General features: G+C 46.6%; 1 protein-coding gene across 1 annotated transcript in view; it reads right to left on the bottom strand.

The window, feature by feature from the left end:
- LOC105917378 (ephrin type-A receptor 7) overlaps positions 1-18,163 on the bottom strand; it is a gene marked incomplete in the record, with an annotated part of 134,397 nt that overhangs the window by 82,429 nt on the left and 33,805 nt on the right.

Below are 18,163 nucleotides of genomic sequence, written 5' to 3'. Positions count from 1 at the left end.
AAAAGTTACAACTCAAATATTTAATCTTTTGACCTTTCATGAAGGAGAAAACCTGTTTTTGGATCTACAGGCAGACGGTTTAGTTTCATTCAAATGATCTCGTAGAGCAGGTTAAAAACATCCTGTAGCCTCAACAATTTTGGCCTTTGGGCTGAAAAGTTTCAACACACACACACACACACACACACACACATAAACTAAGTCAGCATTGTTCTCATGTAAGCTTTATGATGAGCTTCATCTCTGATGTTAATCCCTGAAACTTGTGTGTGTATTACTGTGTGTGTTTGTGTGTGCGTGTGTGTGAATGTGTGTGTGTTTACAGCCTGTTTCTCCAATCTGAGCCGATGTTTCTAGCTGCGGACCGTCGCTCATCTCCAGCTCCTCTGTTTTCTGTGACGGAGCAAAATGATTTATTTATCAAACATTTAGATTTTTATCATCGGCCTGAAAAACTACAAAGACGAAAACATCCTTCCTTCCTTCCTTCCTTCCAAAGGTCTTCCACAACACGCTGTGGTTTTAGCTCCTTTTCTTTGGTCACAGCCGATAAATTCACTGCATTTTTACTTTTTTAGCTTTAATAAATTTAGAGTTTATTCGCTGCGTATTTCCAGTTTTCTTGAAGGTTTTCAGCCGTTGCTCCATGAATCCATCAAGGTCCACTTTAAACGAGCTGGAGCTTGTTGCATTTCAGGACAGCGCCACCCTGAGGCTATCAGAGCCAACTGGCTGGACAGGAGACCGGTTCTTTTAGGATTCTGGAGAAGTTTCCTGAATTCAGAGCCGAACCTAAACACAACATTTCATGTTTGTTGCCCTAACAAACCTAATCGTTACGTTTTAAAACTGTTTAAGCTGCTAAACGACTCAAAGCCGACATTATTCCTCCACTGATTCCTGCGTCTCCGTTAGGAGCGTCTGGTTCTGGTTTGATCTCTGACCCGATCGGGTTGGTTCTAATGCACGTCTGAGCGGTGCCGACTGCTCCAGTAAAGCTTGGCTTTGATTCCAGCTGAGACCTTCGTGGGCGTCATGTGGTCAGCCCCACGGTTCTGGTTCTTCAGGTCTCACAGCTCTTCCCTTGGATCAGAATGGATAGACAACTGGGTCTGGTTTTAGAACCAAATGATCCATCTGCTTGGTTGGATTGGACTTCTCCACCACAGAGCCGGTGCTGATCTGGAGCTCCGGTGGCTCAAACAGAACCGGCTCTTAGGTAGACACCAAACCAGAACATCTGGGAGCACTGCAGCAACAGATCCTGCAGCAGAACTCTGGGTCTGAGCGGAACCGGACCGTCAGGGAGCCGATCACTCAAAGCTGCTGCTGCCTGCCGTCAGGGTGTGTCTGGATCAGAACCGTGACCCTGCAGGTGTCTGTGCTGCAATCTGAGGTCCGATTTCAGGATCTACTCACTGAGACCGACCCGACCTTCTGAGAGGATGACGAGCTGCTGAGTCAACGGCAGAATTACCGACGTTAGAGGAAGAGCTCCTGATTACACAGCCTAACAGTGTGTGTGTGTGTGTGTGTGTGTGTGTGTGTGTGTGTGTGTGTGTGTGTGTGTGTGTGTGTGTGTGTGTGTGTGTGTGTGTGTGTGTGTGTGTGTGTGTGTGTGTGTGTGTGTGTGTGTGTGTGTGTGTGTGTGCGGTTAACAAGCGGCGCTGAGCCGTGAAGCCAGATGGACTGTGTTCTGGATAAATAACACACATGAGCCTCCCAGGCAGTGGGAGTCAGTGCATATGTACTGTTTGTCTCTGGGTGTGCACGTGAGGGTGCGTGTGCACGTGAGGGTGCATGTGCAGCGTATGAACATATGCAAACGCACGTGTCCAGCAGATCCTGTCGTACGCCGACATGCATATGTGAGGGCGTGTGCAGCTCTGAGAGCAGAGGCGCAGGTGTCTCCTGAAATGCCATCTCTTTCATCACTATGAGTGTGTGTGGGTCACTGTGTGTGTGTGTGTCACTGTGTGTGTGTGTGTGTGTGTGTGTGTGTGTCACTGTGTGTGTGTGTGTGTGTGTGTGTGTGAGAGGCTGCCTGATGACAAATGACAACAAAATGAGGGGGGCGGGGGGACGGAGAGCCAGGCTGGCGCTGGCGGGCGTAGCGGAGCCACAGGGAGGAGGGGACCGGGTCCTGACTGCTGATCCAGAGACAACAACCTGAGCGCTCCTCACTGATCCACACAACGCTCACCTGAAGGAGGCCCATCAGGGTCAGGTAAGCAGAAGGTCTCCCTCATCATTCCCTCACGATGATTCAGAAGCCATTTGCCCCAGAACGATGCGCTTTACCCAGAAAGGCTCCCGTCCAACACGGCCATGCTGAGACCACCTGCTTGGAGCAAACCAGACACCGGCAGCAGGCGAGGAGCGCCCAGGTGTTCAGATCAGCTCCGTGCTGCAGGAGGACAGTTCTACGACAGAACCGCCGTGAAGGTTTCACACCAGCTTCATCAGGCGTTTGCTCACAGTACGTCAGTCACAATACGTCAGAAAGCTGCTGGCATCTGACGAGTTTTAGATCCTGACTGCCAAACATTCACATTTACAGCATCAGGCTGGATCAACCCTAAAACGAGGCCTCTGCTGCAGGAGAAGAAGGGCCTTTGGATCAGGAGGAGCAGGGATGGAAAGAGCATCTACAGGAAGAAGGTGGAGAACCAGCTGGAGAACCAGCTGCATCAGAACATCTGGCGTTTGGAACAAGTTCCTGTCACAGATCTTCAGGAGCTTTAGCTACCCTGGGACTTATGAGGGATGGTAAAGCAACACGTTTGCCTCTTTCTCTGCGTTGAAAAACTCGCTGCACTGTCAGGATTTTGTCTTCTGACAGTAGCAAGAAAAAAATAATAAAAATAATAATAATGAAAATGCACCACTACAAATGAAAGTGCTTAAAGTTTTATCAGGAAACTGATACGACAAGACACCACTGGTAGGAGATGATGATGATGGATTCAAATGGACGGCATTATATAAAATTACATGATTCATACTTTGTGCAGTAAAACCAATGTTTGTTTGACAGGATGTGTCAAACCTTTGGGATTATGGACATGGTGGTATGCACTGCTTGCAATAAGCAGTTTATTGTTAATTTACTGTTAAGTTTTAAAAGCTGGTAGAAAATTCATTATAATTTCTGTTAACTGCATTTTATCTTTATAGGTTATCAGCCTCCTCACACCATAGTGAGCTTTGTCTGAATCAAAGGAAAAGAAATAAAGAAACTGGACAGAGTTCAGTTGGTTGAATTAAGCCTGTCAAGTTTGGGCCAGAGCTGGAGAAGCTAAAGAAAACTTGACACCCTTAATCAATGAGTTCTAAAGTGTTCACAGATTAATATCATATTAACTATTATCATTCATAATGGGAGGCTGACTGTACAGTGGTATCAGAAATGCTTTAAGAGAAGGTGTCTCTCATTTAGTCCAGGTGAGTTTGCTGTAGGAGAACGCCGGAGCCTGAATCCCTGGTTCACCTGACCAGGACTATACCTGACAGGTAATTAATATTAAATAACTTAAATGCTCTTTATTGAACAACAGCAGTGTTCATGCAGCACTCAGGGACTGGGCATCTATTAAGCCAGAAGACAGAGGTGCTTTTCCTTCTTCAGTCTCTGATCTGTCCTTTCTCTCCACGTTTCTGTTTACTTTACATGCAAAGAAGAAATCCTGGAAGACCTGAAGAAGAAACTAGTTCAGGCCACTGCAGTCTCCACCGAGCAGCAGGAGCCCTGAAACAGCGACGGAGCTCATCTCCTCAGCAAAGGTTCACTGTTCCCTGCTGTTTGCAGGATCCATAGCCCAGCAGCTGAGAAGGTGGAGCCCCAGAGCTTCACCTTTAAGCTTCCAGCCCACCAGGTTTCTGTTTGTCTGGAAAATGCAGATCGTATTTGTGGTAACATTGTTTCTGAGCCGGATGATGTCAGGCGTTGGCTGTGTGAGGAGGAGAAGCTGTTTCCCATGTTTGCTGCTTTGTGAGGACATGAAGCGACGTGTTGAAGCTGATTGCCAGCACTGGAAGGTCTGAGGAGGCCTGGTCAGGTCAGGTCAGGTCAGGTTAGGGTTAGGTTCCTCCTTCACAGGCTTCACTCAACCGTAGGGAGGATGGATTAGATCTGGGATGATGCTGCTGAATATATGTGGCCCTCCAGCTTCAACAGTCAAACAGGTGTGGCCCCTCAGGGTCACCGTGATGAAGCTCCTCCCACTGAGAAGTTGAGAACTGCCCTCTGATCATCTCCTCAGTGAGAACCTGCACTCAGCAGCAGAACCAAAGCCAATCGGCCGTCTCTCTGAGGTTAAGTGGGGCCACGCAGATCTATCCGCTGATCCCACATCAATCCTGGACAGATGGAAACACATTAACATCAGCTGAACTGCAGATGGAAACAGGAGTTCTCTCTGGGTGCTGCTTTATTGTTTCATGTCATGTTCTCTCTGAAGAATAAACGGGATCCTTACACTGAGAACCCACTTCTTAATGCTTCTAGTGTTTCAGAGTGGACCCTGCATGCTTCTCCAGAACCTTTGAATCGCTGACTAAGGCTAAACAACTGAAAGTCTCGGCTGTCACTACATTTCAGGTATTTCTTTGTTGTTGAACGGATGAGAGAGACCCTGGTGTGACGTCAGCAGGGTTCTTTTGGACCTTCTTGTGACTCCTGGAGTTTGGAAAGCTTTCATCCTGGGATGAGATCCAGTCACACATGGTTCCAGTAATGTGGAGCAGCACAGAAGGAGGCTTGGTGTCCAGCAGCGACCCATTCCGCTGAGACCTGCCTGATCAGAACCAGCTGATGAGCACAGCTGTGTGACATGAAAGCTGTGAACAGAACACGGGAACCTTTCCCTGATGAACACATCCAGAGTAGAAGCCTGTTTCTGACGGAGAGCCAAAGCTGCAGCAGGACCAGATTCTCCACCCGCAGGACCCGATTCTCCACCAGCGGGACCAGATTCTCCACCAGCAGGACCCGATTCTCCACCCGCGGGACCCGATTCTCCACCAGCGGGACCCGATTCTCCACCAGCGGGACCCGATTCTCCACCAGCGGGACCCGATTCTCCACCAGCAGGACCAGATTCTCCACCAGCAGGACCTGATTCTCCACCAGCATCCTGGATCCACGCTGGTCAACCAGAACCACGCTGCTACGCAGACCTTCATCCAGGCATCAGTTGCCCTCCTGTGAACTTGGTCATCAGGCTGCTCCCTGACCTGAGCTCAGCTCCTCCGTTCTGCTGTGGCTCGGTCCAACGGACCTGGTTCTGTGTGTTTAACACTGACTATTAAACCATTTCATAAACGCCTTTAAACTTTTTAAAACCAGGCGCAGAAACGTGTGAGCGAGACACATGTAGTGAGGACAAAGTCACCGACTTTGGAGAACTCCTGGAGAACATGTGGAGAACAGGTGGAGACCTCCTGGAGACTTTCTGGAGAACAGGTGGAGACCTCCTGGAGACTTTCTGGAGAACAGGTGGAGAACTGGTGGAGACTTTCTAGAGAACATGTGGAGAACTGGTGGAGACTTCCTGGAGAACAGGTGGAGACCTCCTGGAGACTTTCTGGAGAACATGTGGAGAACTGGTGGAGACTTCCTGGAGAACAGGTGGAGAACAGGTGGAGACCTCCTGGAGACTTTCTGGAGAACATGTGGAGAACTGGTGGAGACTTCCTGGAGAACAGGTGGAGAACAGGTGGAGACCTCCTGGAGACTTTCTAGAGAACATGTGGAGAACTGGTGGAGACTTCCTGGAGAACAGGTGGAGACCTCCTGGAGACTTTCTGGAGAACATGTGGAGAACTGGTGGAGACTTCCTGGAGAACAGGTGGAGAACAGGTGGAGACCTCCTGGAGACTTCCTGGAGAACATGTGGAGAACTGGTGGAGACTTCCTGGAGAACAGGTGGAGAACAGGTGGAGACCTCCTGGAGACTTTCTGGAGAACATGTGGAGAACTGGTGGAGACTTCCTGGAGAACAGGTGGAGAACAGGTGGAGACCTCCTGGAGACTTCCTGGAGAACAGGTGGAGAACTGGTGGAGACTTCCTGGAGAACAGGTGGAGACCTCCTGGAGAACAGGTGGAGACCTCCTGGAGACTTTCTGGAGAACTCCTGGAGAACAGGTGGAGAACATGTGGAGAACTGGTTCTATGCACACATGCCCATCTCATTCCTAGCAGATATTCTTTCTTCACGTGGGAAATTCTTCTTCTACACAAACGATGAATGAATTTTGCGTTTTTAGGTCTGTTCTCTCATTCCGTCATCAGGTGACAGATGTTAGGAGGATCGTAGCTCCAGAAGAGAAAGGTTGAGAACCTTTCTGCTAATCCTGGCAGCAAACCTGTCAGCCCAGAAATCTGGATTCATTTTTTATTCCAGTTGAGCTTTTACAGCAGGTGTCATAGAACCAAACCGCTGCTGGTTTCTCTCTCTCCTCTTAGAAATTATTATTGCTGTGCAGAAAGTGAGGCCTATTTTCAGCTAACTCGCTACTTTACTTCATTTTCTATCGCTCTTATTTTATCGGAGTTTCTCGGCTCACTTCAGGGAGGGAAGTTGCCCTTTATATAAAATCAGACTCATTTTTGGTTTCATGTGAGAAACAGATTAGAAGATGACAAGCAGAAATAAAGCCTGGCTGATAAAATGGGACATGGCTGTTTCCCGTAGAAGATGTATTTAGTGGATCAAACCAGTTTTATTCACAGATTTAACGCCCATGACTGAAAGCAGATCTGGTTTCTCGGTGCGACGCTGGAAAAGAATCTGGACGCGTTTCTTCTGCTCTCATTGTGTTGTGTCTGAAATGAGAGCTGCTCAGATTTTATGCATTCAGTTGTTATGCAGAGAGACTAACAAACAGCGAGAGCAGGAGGCAGAGCTTTTCTTTACTCAGTCGAGTATTCCTCCACCTCTCCATCGTTTCCTCCTCCCATCATCCTCTTTTATTCCTCCTTTCTGGAAGGATGGAGGGAGGTGGAGACGGCTGAATAGAGCCTTCCTGGCGTCCCTCCAGCGCCCATTTTCAACAACTGAGAGACATTTTAATGGTCTCTGCCAGTGAGCGCGCTCAGAGACGAATGTTGGAATGTTTCTGCATTTATATTTGTGTCTGCGACTGTTTGCTCATTCCCATGTGAGCGCCGTGTGGCCGGCCAGCAAAATGAATTCATCAGATGCTGAGCTCAAAGGAACATGTTTGTCTTCCACCTGGGAGAAAGGGAATTATTTAAAATGAATGGATGTGTGGATGGGAGGCTTCTGTGAGGGGGAGATGTGGAATAAAGGGCAACAGAAGGAAGGAGTGAAAGCAGGCGTCAGGGTGGCGCTCTCCCTGCTACACGCGCAGAAACAGATTGAAGGCATGCAGAGAGAGGAAGTGAACGGACACCATGAAGCTTCCAGAAGAGAACGTGACGGTTAGCGACAACAGACAGAGGGGAGGACGAGAGCGACTCCAGAAACATATGATCCTCCACAGGAGACAAACGTCAGCACACACTCGTCTGAATCCCCACAACGGCGACACATTGGAGAAATCTCAGAGCGGCTGCAGCAGATTTCCGCCTGTTAACCCGCCTCACCCCGTCACCTGGTGCCGGCTGGACCTCTGGAGCAGCTTCCTACCGCCGCCACGGCAGAACCCAGAAGGGGAAGTGAAGAGGAGGTGAGGAAGGTGACGGGGCAGCGATGAGATCAGGGGGAGCCAAAGGAGTTGCAGAAAGGGGCAGCGGGTGTGAATGGGTGAGGGAAGTAAAGGAGGAGGAGGGGGAGGAGAAGGAAGGCGTGCGGTAAATTACAGGAGGAAGGATGGCAGGCTGTGAATGCGCTGCTCACCACAGAGATAATAAGAAAAAGTGCTGAAGGCGTCAGTAATTATGGAGAAAGAGAAGGCTGCTTTAATTAGAACAGGATGGAGCTCATGACAAACACACACATGTGCATATAGAGCATTACATAATTCATTTCTGCTGGTGGCATTTCATAATGAGACGCGAGAACATGTGTGTTCTCCTCAGGAGGTCAGGCCTGCATCACGTTCCACGCCGACACGTTCCGTCCTCTGATTTACCGACGCTGTTACCGGATTAGAACCGGCAGCTGGTTCTCACAGGGAAGTCGTGCTTTGTGCTCACCTCCTCACATAAAGTCATGAGAAGATTAAGGCTTCCATGACTTTATGGCCATCCTCAGCGTTAGCGCCATGAAAGCAGCCCTAAAGGCAGAGCAGTAAAAAGTATTCACCTGTTACTCAGGTTAAAGTCTAGATACTTTGGTTTAAAAAGTATCAATAGAAATATTTTACCCAAGTATTGATGGACAGAACCATGATGGATAGAACCATGATGGAGGAACCATGATGGACAGAACCATGGTGGACAGAACCACGATGGACAGAACCATGGTGGTGGGGGCTGTTTTTGCAGCCAGAGGAACCTGCAGTCATTGACCATGATCTCATGTCTACAGCAAAGTAATCTAGAGTCAAAGTCGCTGTGGTTCTTCGTTCTCACAGCTGGAGCTCGGTCCAAACTGGGCCATCAACAGAACAATGATCCAAACACAGCAGATCTACAACAGGATGGGGAAAGAAGAGGACAATCAATGTGCTGCAATGGCCTAGTCAAAGTCCAGACCCCTGTATGATATTCGCTGTGGTGGGACCTTCAGAGAGCGGAGCAGAAACCCCAATGAACTAAAACATAGTTCTGTTGAAGGTTCTACGAGGTTCTACGGGCTGCCGGGCCGCGGAGTGGACTTGTTCATGACTGCAGCAGACAATTTGTTTTTATTGCTACTGGAACCGTTTCCTACTTTAAGGTATTTTGTGTTCCTGAACATTGAGGCTTTTAAAAGTCCAACATCAACCTGCTGGTTCTGACGGAACACGAGGAGGGGAGAAGAAGAAGTCATCTGAGAACAAAGCTGTTAATCTGATGACATCAGAGGTTCTGCAGTAAACATGTTTCTGACAGAAAAAGTAACATTTTCTCCTTTAGATTTCATTCTTTTAATGTTGAGACGTTTTCCTCGTGCGACCAAGGTCGGCTACCAAACATGACGGATCAGTACCTTAAAGCGCCGGCTTCCACAGAACCACTTCCTCTAGGTCAATCTGGGTCCTGGACGTCAGAACCAAGCAGTGCAACAAAGTTCTGGAGGCTCCAACAGAGTCCAGAGAGAAACGCTAACCTGAACAGATGAAAGAGTCCAGAGCCGCTGGAGCGTCTCTACTCACACATTCTCTCTGCAGACGGGTTCAAAAATCCCCAGAGCTGTTAGAGGTTGATGAGTTCCAGAGTTTTCCTCCCTGCAGGATGTGAAATACCTCGGCAGAGAAAACTTACTCAGCTCTTAAGTTAGTTAAGTTAGTCTGAGCTCCAAACTTTCAGGAAGAATCCTCAGAAGCCAAAGTCAGAAGAAGACTGACTGAAGAATGGAGAAAATGCCAGAAAGCAAAACGTAAAGCTAAAGTTCAGCTGGAAAAATGCTTCTGTTGAATATTCCAGTAAAGTGTGACCACAGCGCCACCTAGAGCTGCAGTTCCTCAGTTTTTCTTACATCAGATGGTTTCATGTTAGGCAACAAGGCACAAAAATCCCAGCATGGTGAATTAATTCTTTTTTTACTTTATGCGCTCCCTGGCTATAAACAGGTGAGAGCAGAGTATGGGTCCTGTTCTGCCATCATGCATGTTTTAACTTATTTAATGTTTAAGAAATAAAACGTTCAGGTATTATCTGGTGAATATCAGCCCAAACAGCTGATGTCAGGACAATAGTTGAAAGGGATTCAAGCGTTGGTGATCTTTTAACAGCAAACTCTGCACACGTATAGAATAAAGGAGTGATAACTTCTCTTAGAACGGGGCGCCATCCCGACACAAAGCAAATCCCAGAGTTCAGAACCTCGGTTCTGTTTAGAATAAAGCAGCAATCATTTGGTACACATCACGACCCAGGAGGCCCGTAGCAAAGGTTCCTGTGGTCCCAAACGGGTCACATCCACAGGCTGCAGCGTACCTCAGCGTGTTCCTGTGTGTTATTGTGTGTGTGTGTGAGTTATTGTGTGTGTGTGTGTTATTGTGTGTGTGTGTGTGTGTGTGTGTGTGTGTGTGTGTGTGTGTGTGGTGATAATCCTCCAGCTGCTCCAGCAGCTGCTCGATGGCTACTCAATATTATTGACCTTCTGAGACACTCGGAGCGTTTCAAACTCAGTCAGACAAACAATTACACTCAGGAGTAAATAAGAAGCAGCTACCCCCCCCCCCCCCCCCAATGATTAGTTGATTGGTGTGTTCTGCGCTGCATCCGTCTGATTGGCTGCTTTGCATTCATTATGTTTCACAGCAGCAGCTCATCTATAGAAGGAGCAAACTGAACTTCCAAACAAACAAACCTTCCTATGATCTGATTTTCTACAGGACTCACATCTACGCTGAGAGAGCGTGTAAATAAGTAAAGTATTACAGGCAGAGCAAGAAAACAGCAATAAAAATAACAGAAAATCACAAAGAAAATAAACATTCATCATAATTCCTGTTTAAAAAAGAAAGTTTGAACTGCTTCTTAAAAGAGTCCACAGAGACAACAGAACGTAGCTGCAGAGGTCGACTGAAAGGCTCGGTCCCCTTTGTGTTTAATCTGCTACGTGGAACATCTAACAGAACCTGAGCTTCCAAACGAAGAGGTGCATTTTGTAAGAAGATTACATAAGTAATCTGGGGCTGTTTGGTGTGTTAGTGTGAGGATATTAAAGGGGATCCTGGTAGTCAGTGTAAGGATTATAAACTGGAGACGAGGTGATCTTGCTTTCTGGAACCAGTCAAAAGTCTGACCGCAGCATTTGGTATGGATCGAAGATTTATCCAACCCGGTAAATAGAGCATTCCAATAATCTAATAATCTAAACCCAATGATAGCAATGCATGCATCATTTTCCCATTTCAGCTGAGGAGACCACATGTTGCAGTTTAGAAATGTTCTTTAAATGACAGGAGTGAGATTTCACATGTGAGTCAAGGCCAGTGAAGAACTGAAAATCACACTAAGACTTTGGATGCTGGATGTTGGAGTTGCACTAAATGTGACTAACTGATTTTAGACTTGTCAGGATGCAGCTTATAGGCTCCCTGCCTCTCTCCTTCACCTGTGCAGCCTTGATTGGCCTCACCTGTCAGGCTGCAATTATCTTTGATTCATTTCCACCTGGTATCACCTCTATATATACTCACCTCAGTCTGCTCTCGTTGCCGGTCCAAAGTGTTCACTACTGCATATTCAGCCAGGGATTTCACGTCAGCTCGGTTTTTTGCTCAGTCACTACCAGAGTCTTTATTTCAGTCCTGCTTGTGCTCAGTCAGCCAGAGACTTTTCTTCACTCATGTTTTGTTCAGTCACAGCCTGAAGTCCCGTTCCAGCTCGGCTCTAGTCATCGGCGCTTCATCTTCAGTCTACAGCTCTAGGCAGTTCACCCTGATCTACAGTCTCCTGCTCCGACGGGCTGCGTCGTCTTCAGTCTTCGGCTCAGACATCCGTCCTGATCTACAGTCTTCTGCTCCGAGGCGCTGCCAGATATTCAGTCTCCGGCTCAGCGTAGTCATCAGGTCCTGGTCAGGTTTCCTCTCCACGCTGCACCTGTCAGACAGCTTCTGCACCCAACTACTCCACCTGGAAATAGACTCTGGTTCTTGGTTTTTCTGTCATTCCCCAACAAACTGTGTAATAAACTCTCTTAACATCTTAGCCCTGTGTGGGCGCTATGTCCGGGTTCATCCTCGAAAAATATCATGACAAGACTGAAGTGCAGGAGGCGCTATGATCATTGTCTCCGTTTGTGTTTAAAACGAGGTCATTGCTGGAATGTCACTGATTTAAGACTAATGTTAAAACTTTCCTTTTTGACAAAGCTTATAGTTAGAGTGGCTCATACCCTGAGCTATCTCTATAGTTGTGCTGTGATAGGCCTAGGCTGCTGGAGGACATCAGGGTCTAATTTTCTCACTCTACTGATTTCTACTGTTCTTCAGTCTACTGTTCTCCAGTTTTGCATTGTATTACATTGAAATGACTGTCGTCATTTCAGCTTTTAACTTTTTGCTCTCTCTCTTTTTCTTCATAGTAGGTACACCTGGTCTGGCGTTCTGTTAACTGTGACATCATCCAGAGAAGACGGCTCACCCGCTACTACCATCTAATGTAGAACAGATTACTAGATCAATGTGTGCTTCTGTGCTTGTTTGTCTGTCTTGTTGTGTCTCTGTTCTGTCTTCTGTAACCCCAGTCGGTCGAGGCAGATGACCGTTCATACTGAGCCCGGTTCTGCCGGAGGTTTTTCCTTCCCGTTAATGGGTGGTTTTTCTTCCCACTGTCGCTTCATGCTTGCTCAGTATGAGGGATTGCAGCAAAGCCATGTACAATGCAGACGACTCTCCCTGTGGCTCTACGGTTCCCCAGGAGTGACTGCTGCTTGTCGGGACTTTGATGCAATCAACTGGTTTCCTTATATAGGACATTTTTGACCAATCTGTATAATCTGACCCAATCTGTATAATATGATTGAACTTGACTTTGTAAAGTGCCTTGAGATGACATGTTTCATGATTTGGCGCTATATAAATAAATTGAATTGATCTTGGATAAACTGTAGAAAATGGTGGACAGCCTGTCCAGCTGATGAGGCTCAAAAGACAGATACAGTTGAATGTCATCTGCATAAAAGTGATAAGAAATATCATTAAAATATTTAATGGCACCAGTTTAAGGAAGCATATCAACAGCCAAGGACCCAAAACCGACTCTGTGGAGCCCCACAGGTTAGAGAGGCTGTTCTGGAGGTGTACATGTTCACCAAAAAGTGTGTGTGTGTGTGTGTGTGTGTGTGTGTGTCTGTGTGTGTTAGCAGGCCCACCACGATTGCTCAGTTTAGTGGAGCATTACAGCTGATCAATAGCTGTGGTGCAGAGGGAGATGTTGGAGCGCCGGCTGCACCTTCGTTGGGCCGCAGAGTGTGTGTGTGACTGTGTGTTGTGTGTGTGTGTGTGTGTGTGTGTGTGTGTGACTGTGTGTGTGTGTGTGTGTGTGTGTGTGTGTGTGTGTGTGTGTGTGTGTGTGTGTTGTGTGTGTGTTGTGTGTGTGTGACTGCTCTCTCCCAGATAATGACGTCTCTGTCGCCTGTCAAGCAGCCCCAGAAGCATCTGGACTTGATCAGCGTCTCCATCAGCATGGTTCCAGGCCTGCTTCCCTCCTCCTCCTGATTACGCTGTAAGCCTCTAATTTTCATGTCACTGCTTCCTGCCTTTAAGTTTCACTCTCTGCACACAGTTTGACTCTTTCTGGAGGAGGAGCTTTGCTGCCAACTCCACTGACTGCTTCTTATCGCCAACACTTTCTCACTATCAGAGCAGAAATTGTGCAACACAGCTGAAGTTCTGCATGAGTGAAGAGCTTTAATTCAGCTCGGTGTGTTCTGCAGCAGAAAATAACAGAAGCAGCTCTCAGAAACTTCTTCCTGTTCACACTGATGCAGTCACACCGTTTCTCTCCCAGTCTGGAATCTGGTGAGCAACTTATAAACGTCTGGTTGATGGACTGAGCTACAGCTTTTAGATTGTCTGATGAACCTCCTGTCACTACCAGAGTTTTCTTTAAGAATACGACTGATTTTAAACTGAAACATTTAATTCTAGATTCTGTTACACAGAAAGTACTGCAGGACCTGGACTTCAGTGGGTCTGCTCTGGCTGCTCCAGGCTCCAGTAAGTCAGAGCAGAATGAACCTTCTTCAGGGTTCTGGTTCTGCTGGAGGTTTCGTCCTTTTAAATGAGAGTTTTTCCTTCCCACTGTGGCCTCATGCTTCCACAGGACCATTGCTGCGAAGCTGACAGAATACAACCTGTTGGGCTACTTTAGATGAGTCTTCCCACTTGGCATAATAAACTGAATTATTCTTGGTATGGGACTGATGTGATTATATCGCCGCAGTTTAACACAAACCGATTTTCCCAACACTGGAAGTTTCCACAGATTAAAAGATTTCCTAATTCCAAATGTAAATTTGCTTTTTGGTCAAAGTCGCTCTTTTAGATACGTTTCACAGGACATCAGTCAGTGGAATCACAGACAGATGGAAATTTTAATTAACAGAGATCATTTTCATAAAAAGGCAAAATGACAGCGATCAATCGGCTGAATCCAGTAAAGCGCCTTGAGACCAAAGATGGAAATCACGTCCGAAGCTCTGCTTCTGTCGTTCTGACAGCGTTTTGGATGCTTCCTCATCAAAGCAGCAGTCTTTAAATGTGATTATAGCGACAGCAGGAAGCTCTGCAGGAGCAGCAGTTTAACTCTGGCTCCGCTCTTTAATTTCTGTCATTTAATCAGAAAGTTTACAGAAACAATGAGCTCACTGGCTCTGCGGGTTTCCTGCACAGTATTCAACACGGCCTTGATGTCCTGAAAGACTAGCTTCACCTGCTGCACAAGATCTCTGACACCTCAGCTAAGAGTTCATGCAGTGACAAAATTGTTGCCTTTTGTGGCTTCAGTATTTCAAGATGCCCCCCCCCCCGACACACACACACACACACAACTTTCCATCCTCAGAGGCTCATTCAACAAATCCATCAACTGTGCAGCGTGAATATTCCCAGATCTTCATAATAACTGGTAATTCTCTACAACATGCTGACAACGTGCTGACATCTAGTTAATAATAATAATGATGATAATAATAACGATAACAACAGCAATAATAATAATAATAATAATAATAATAATAATAATAATAATAATAATAATAATAATAATGGTTATTTAAAGCACATGTCAGAGCATTCAAAGATAATGTACAAATTGAACAGTAAAAATAATAAATCATGATAAAATCAACACATTAAAAAGTTACAATGAACAGTCCTAGCGAGCAGCCATTGTTGAACAGATCTGCTGATGTTGTGGATGTCTGAGCCGGGGATGGAAACCAGGCTGGAGTTGCTCATCGAGGTCTTTACGGGTTAAATGGGAGTGAAGTTGAGAGGCAACTGTTTTTTTCTAGTATTCTGGAAATAAAAGGTAGATTAGAAATGGGGCGAAGGTTATTGAAGTTGTTAGGATCTAAGCCAGGTTTCTTTAGCAACGGCGTGATCAGAGCGGCTCTAAAGAGAGCGAGACCTATTCCAGCAGTAAGTGATGAGTAAATGGTGGCAGTTATGGAGGGGAGAAGAGCCTGGAGGCAAGATTTGACCCGGGTTGTTGGGATTGGATCAAGGCTGCAGGAACAGGATTTATATTTACAGATATGAGAAACGCCTGGAAGTAGATAAGTGGAAAATGGCTGACAGACAGCAGAATTACAGAAGTGAAGAGATATTAGGAGGCAATGCTGGTGAATTTCCTCACTAAAAGACAACATAGATTTGCAGCAGTGTGTAGAGAAGCTGTGTGTGTGTTAGTGGGGTGGGGGGCGGGGTGGTGGATTACAGCAGTGATGGGAGGAGTGGGTCCAGGGATCTTACATGCTTCGCACTCAATAGGTGTGAGAGGCAGGCAGATCACTACTCAGCGCGTCTCACATGGGATAGAAAGCTAAACCCCGATGGAGTCACTGGGCTGAGAGTTGTTAGTTTGTTGGTTTCAGTCAAACAAAGTCTAACTTATGGTCAACCATGAGATCTTGGAGGAGATAACCTTTGCTCATGAACGAGCAGATGTTGGGAGGCCAGAGTCGATATTGGGTTTGACTGGAGGCTTAGCCCACCTAGCCAGGCTGGCTAGCACGCTGCTATCAACAGTCCAGAAGGCTTTTCTGTGAGGATGACAAGTGGTGGACCACATGCATTAGGTAGTGTTAAATAAATCTGGATGGAGATGTAGCCTAGCTGGCAGAGGTCAGGAAGCAGCGGACCCAGAGGAATTCAGCTGTCATGGAGGAGAGCCGACTCAGGCTGGAGAAGTAGTAGGACCAGGATCCAAAGTATGGCAGATCAGATGTAAAGCTGGATAGTCCACATGGTTGACGGCTGCAGCTGGATGGGGTCATAGAGCCGAGTAGAAAGTGCGGCAGGAAAGCTTGAATGTTTCCTTTGGCACAAAGAGACGTGAGCTAACAGTTCAGTTGTAGATTACAGTTGATTATTTGAGTAAGGTACAAAAATAGCTCTCAACTGAGAAGACTGCCAAGTCCATTTAGTGAATAAAGTTACTGGAGAGTAGCGACAGCAAAAACGTGCCAGCAGCTCTCAGCCAGGGCTGGCTGGTAGCTGATCGGTTTGGACTTAAATAAAACGGCAGATCATCACCTGATCTGAGACCAGGAGTGAGACCAAAACAACAGTGTTCCTCCTGAGGGATCCCAACGTTGTACTAACCCAGAAGAGATGCTCTGTAACATGCCCCCAGAATGCTCTGGGTCAGGTCAGCTGACTCCTTTGAATGCGGCGCCTCCCCTTAGCTCTGCTCATGTCTTCAGAGCTCAGCCCGCTTACAGAAGGAGCTCAGAGAAGATCTCCACCTTAATATGATGGGATGATGTCCGCCTGAGTGGGATGTTCAGCAGCTTCAGGCGGTGAACAGCCCAGGAGGGTTTCTGGACATGAATGAAGGAAAAACGTAGAAGCACCAGCCTGAATTTGCTGATCACACAGAATTTGGCAGAAAGTTTTCTGTCTTCAGCCGTTTGCCATACTTCCATCAATGTTTTTAAGCCCATTTTGAAGTATTGCATCAGAGGAGGTTGATGGAAACAACAACATTTGAAACAACTTCCTCAATTTCACACAAAGGTTTTCATGCCCACTTGAGGTGTTTTCTGGCTTCTCTGAAAAAAGAGCTAAACGGGAGACACATTTTCTGACGTAGCAAACATTTACGTCACATGACTGTTGGCGTCTTCCCGGATATTCCCATAATGGTCATGGAACAGCATTTCTATCCCTACGTCTCCAGACTGCTTCTTCCGTCGGCAGCACAAGTTAACACCACAGAACAATTTAACCAACAGCAACACGTTCCTGAACATTTATCTCAGCTGTGTGCTCCATGCTAATTTGTTATCTCCACTTCCTGTTTATTACAGCCATGCGTAAACGTCAAGCTCTGAGAAAATTACGCTTTGTGTAGCCTGGTTGATTCGCTCCATACCAGTGGACGGAAACACGGCTATTTATTTACGACACTCCGAAAGTTTGCTCAAAATTTGCATGACAATTGGATGGAAACAGCTAATAACACGTAGAAAGTCCTTTGTGTAAACTTTCATTTAGCTTTTCAGCTGCATGTGATAAACACTGCAAATAAATTGAATATTATTGACCCTTTCTACAGAGTTTCGTGAAAAGCGGTAAAGATTACGGTCAGACGAGTTACAGAGCAGCCAAGTTTGTAGGTTTTTATCACACAGCGGACAGGAGGAGGGCGAGTTTGATGCCGGAGTCTTATCTGAGCATGTCCACCTCACATCAGGCAGGAAGCTCCATCAACAAGTGAAAGACTCTTTGCTGAACTGATAACGTCTTTACACAGTTCAGCTGCACCGGCTGCTTTATCCTGATCAGAAATCATGTAACGCTGCAGACAGGATAAACCTCAGGTCCGAATCAGTGGAGCTCAGCCGTCCCATCCCAGTGGTACCAGTCCCCACACTGCAGACGCTAAAACTCCCGAACAAAAGCAGTTTTCTCTGCCAGTTTTACATCAGCTGCGCTCCACCTCCCACCAGCTGCACGTTGGAGGTGTTTCTGTGTCAAAGCGACACAAACGCTGTTGTTCTTAAACACCGTGGGACGCCTGAACAGTTAGTCATTGTGTTCACACACACACACACACACACACACACACACACACACACACACACACACACACACACACACACACACCTCTTCACGCTGCTGAGACACACCATGGCTCACATGGCGATAAGCGTGACACACAATAAAAAACAATATTCAGAGTTTACATCGTTGATGTTCCTGACAGAAGAAAAACATAAAGATGAGCGGCTTAAAGATACCAGCGACAAACACGAAACCTGTCAGAACCAGCGAAGTTCTACCAGAACTACCATTCTACCATTAGAACAGAAGAGGTGTATTGCTTTAGTGATGAAGTGCTACTCATAGACAATCATATTGTAATGAGTA

Source organism: Fundulus heteroclitus, unplaced genomic scaffold (assembly GCF_011125445.2).
Source record: "Fundulus heteroclitus isolate FHET01 unplaced genomic scaffold, MU-UCD_Fhet_4.1 scaffold_118, whole genome shotgun sequence".
NCBI classification, from domain to species: Eukaryota; Metazoa; Chordata; class Actinopteri; order Cyprinodontiformes; family Fundulidae; genus Fundulus; species Fundulus heteroclitus.
The sequence above is the reverse complement of the archived record's forward strand: the minus strand, read 5'-3'. Positions and strand labels throughout refer to the sequence as shown.